Source organism: Manduca sexta, chromosome 6 (genome assembly GCF_014839805.1).
Source record: "Manduca sexta isolate Smith_Timp_Sample1 chromosome 6, JHU_Msex_v1.0, whole genome shotgun sequence".
In the NCBI taxonomy this organism is placed as follows: domain Eukaryota; kingdom Metazoa; phylum Arthropoda; class Insecta; order Lepidoptera; family Sphingidae; genus Manduca; species Manduca sexta.
The window spans coordinates 2685669-2689849 of NC_051120.1; the positions used below are offsets into that span (position 1 = coordinate 2685669).

At 36.0% G+C, this 4181-nt stretch overlaps 1 pseudogene; it reads right to left on the reverse strand.

Annotated features, from left to right (window-relative positions):
* Positions 1 to 328: 328 nt before the first annotated feature.
* On the reverse strand, positions 329 to 2608 carry LOC119193752 (annotated as a pseudogene).
* Between the last annotated feature and the right edge of the window lie 1573 nt (positions 2609 to 4181).

Genomic DNA, 4181 nt, shown 5'->3' on the forward strand with positions numbered 1-4181 from the left:
TTTGCTGCAACTATAATTTTTTATTTGTCTATGTTGTAATTTATTCTATGAATAAGTTATTACACAATTAAAATATAGCTCTTATTAATATTCAGTATTATTTATTATATACTTAAAACAAAGCCCTACCTAGTATATAATTTCCTACCAATTTCATGTGTGATTATTAGAATAAGTACTTTAGACTCAAATTTATAAATTATCTTATAAATTCGAAGCCATTGATAATTTATTGTGTTAACTGTTTTATTTGTAGGTAAATATTGCCTATATTATATTATTTTTGAAGGTAATACTTTATGAATTATTAATTTGAAAAACAAAAATATACATATATTGTAAAATATATTTTAATAAGCAAATTGTTTGGTTTATGATACAACTAAGGTTCAAGTCATATTTACATCATATTCGTTAACAATAAGGAAAACTATTTTAAAAACTTTAGTTATTTACTTACAGGAAACAAGGTATTTAATTAAAGTTAATATTACAAACAAGTTGATAAATTAGACCATTAATTAACTTCCTAGAAACGAGTTAAATTAAAACCGTGTACAGGCCTAATAAGTATTTTTAAACAAAAATACATGCTTAATTGTGTTAAGACTGAATAAAAAAATCACTAATCACGAATTTGTATTCCGTGTAGTCTTTAATTCCACGATATTTGTTACCAAGCTTACTAAGAATTTGGCAGATAGGGAGTGTCACATGGCACTAACGTTTTATCAGCTAGCGATAACCCAACCAATGCATTAAGATAAAAAACATAGGAAGACTGGTTTTAATTATTTTCATATAAATAATCTATCATAAAATTAATTCATTTTACATTGGTAAAGAGTGAGCACTCCTTACCTATCGTAGTTATCAAAAGATTACAAACATTGCCGTCATGTATCGTAAGAACCTTGATTTAATCTTTGGCAGACTTGCGACGGTGCACCATTTTCGAGTAACACACATTAATTATTTATTCGTTGTTTCTTCCTAATAGTTTATCTAAGAAACTCCCTCTTTCTTTTACTTTTTTCGGCGTTTTCTTGTGATTCTCCAAGTCTTCGCCTTCCGCTGTCATTTTCTCTATTAAATCTGGAATGGTTAAATCTATTATTTCTACGAGAGGTTTTTCGCCGACTCTCTACTCAGTTGTCTTTGGATTGTGCCAAGTTCTGGAACACGGTCATTTTTCTCATCCAATTCAGGTTGGGAAAGTTTTGAGTCACTTTCATTTTCTTCCTTTTTGGCGGTTTCGTCGCTTAGTAATCCTGGACCGTTTTGGAGAATTTCACTTTGTGGTTTTTCGTCTTCAGCCTTATTTTCGGAATCAACATTTTTATTAGCTTCCCCAGTATTGTTATGTTTCTTTTCAAAAACATCATCATCCTCAGGTTTTTCTTCATCCCTCTTTTCGTCACTGCCTATGCTTGAACTCGATTTTGGGACAGAACCTATCACTTTTGGTCTAGTTGGCGGCAGTTTCCAATCGATTGGTTTGCGTTGCGGCGAGTATCTTTTTACCAACTCTTCATATAATTTTTGATGGTCTATTTTTGTATAGGAATGATTGTTCGGTAAAGTATTGTACTTCTCGTTTTGAGGATCTTCATTTTCTTTGCCGTCGACATGTTCTGAATCAAGGCTTAATATAACTCTCCTTACCGGTGTCGGCGTCAAATACGGTTCGGCAAATGGAAATTTATATAAATTAGGACTTTCGATTTTATATTTTATCGGAGACGTACTATTGGTGGGCATTGAAGAGCGTGTACCTCCTCGCTGAATAGGGCTGCTTCCCGGCTCGTACAGGTTTGATGTCATGAAGTCCCGGCGCATCTTGGACAAGCGCCGGGTCCTCTCGGTCATCGAGTGTCTGTAGTCGACATCGTCGCTCTGGTTAAGTTCCGACGTGAAGTTGTCGGAGTATTTTCGTGGTCGAAAATCGAATTGTCGTTCGTCGGTCCTAGACTCGCGCATGCTGGAGTACCCAGGTGTGTTGCGCTTGAAGTTGCTGGTAGTTTTGCCGTGATTGGAGGTGATGATGGGCTCCACCTCCCGGTACGTGGGCACGGGGCTCGTGGGCGACGGCAGCGGCACGTACTCCGCGTCCGGCTTGTCAAACACCTCGCGTCGCTGACTGAACTGCTCCACGCCGATCATTTCCCGCGACTTCACGCTCACTGTAGGCGATTTAGCCGCCATTATCGTTCAATTACAAACCGCAACACTCAGTTATTGATACTATTTTCCTGTAAACACTGTTATTCTATTTTTGTACGACACACATTATGACTTCACCGGTAACATCGCGCCTATAAAAGAGTACACGTCTGCACGTTAAATTGGACAATAAAGGTGGTCCGGTCGTCCGTATAAGGCGACCGTTCGCGATATATGACGAGTGATCAATAGAATGGATGCGATAAGATACGGGCGTCGTGTAGCGCGGCACTTTAGCTATTTCTTTATCTTTTCAGCAGTCGAAACAGTTGAGTAAATATAACACTGACTGAACAATCGTGTAGGTACGTAATTAATAGCGTACGGAGTGAAAGCGTGCCGCGTCGGCGGCCGAACGCGCCGCCGCGTCATTATATAATGAAAATATTCAAAACAAACGTCCCGACTCCCAAATGTGTTAGACCTACTTAGCTCTTTGTTGATTATTTTAAAGAAATCGTTTAAATCTATTTTGCACGCTAATGGCTGTGTAAATATTTATTCATGTATGACCTTTATCGGTAATCATTTAGCTATAATTACCGATCGCCAACTGAATACAAACCTAGTTCTCACAAACAACAAGATTATTATTGCAACAAGCGGGCTGACGGCAAGAGTGTACATGAAGATTTTGTGTACCTTACATATGTCGGTAACAGATTTATCCTAATCGATACTATCAGTATTAATACCTAAGCAATAAAGTCGAATATTGCTCGTGCTAATGTATATTTTTCGACTTGAAATCACTCGACAGACCGTTAGAACGAAAATCGTTCAAGTTATCTCTATGCGATGCAACCGGATTCTCGTGCATAATGATAATACCGAACGCAGTTATTTGCATTTATTTGTGTTGAATATGTGGGTTTAATTTAAGTTGATACTATTTGCAAAGGATATGACGTTATTGTGTGATAATGTAATTGTTTTGAAAGGTGTTCGCGTTATAATATTACCTACTGCGGGTGATTAGGTATCGCGGTAATATACCGAGGGTGATGTAATACTTCCTAAAATTCAACTAAATACTTCTTTTTTTTGCATCGAAATATTTGGCTGTATGAGACAGCTGCCTTTATCGCAACGGTAGAAAAGGAACCTAGTTATGTAATATAAAGTATTAACTAAAAATTATTGTTGGAGTTTGGGAAATAATGATTTCCAGTGTCATTATGTTAATTATATTATGCTTACAGAGATAAGTGGATAAGTTTAAAGGTCACATATTCTCAGCGGGCCGTCACTCCCTGTTAATCCTTGTTTGTCACGTTAATCTAAGAACCATTATCCTCAAGTATGAGATACTACCGTAATACCTGTCTTCTAGTTACTTAAAACATGTTGGCTTGGCTGGCTGTAACAAAAATATGCAATTCAAATACAAGCACATATAATATGAACATCTATTTTAAAAGGTCACGGCCAGCGACATATTTAAATATAGACTCAAAACATCATACATATATTATGAAGAATTTTATGTGGTTCATAAAAAAATATTACATTAATGTCCCGCAGCCTTGTCTACCATTTTTGGAACGGACACCACAAACTCTACATCTGTCGCAACACATGACATAAAATCTGTTAAAAATACACTTGGTAACATGTACAGAAAAAATTATAGATCCCTTGATAAGTTGTGTAACGCTGGGATAAACATCAAACAATGCTACATTCATAGTTAAATATAACGGTATTGTTACCTTGCAGTAGGTACCTATATCTGTTATTCTTTATGATTCAAAATTAAGTTTGTTCGGAGTATGTGTCAGCTACTTGACTGCCCTTGAGAAATTGGGTTACACAGGTATTTTGTGTAAAACATTTAAGGTCGCCTGATACAAAGTATCGAATATAATTATCGATGAAAAGCTTTATGTATTTATAAACAGAATGCTGTTTAAGGTTTTCATATCCAATTCGGTGAAAATATTAATTAATTATCAAGA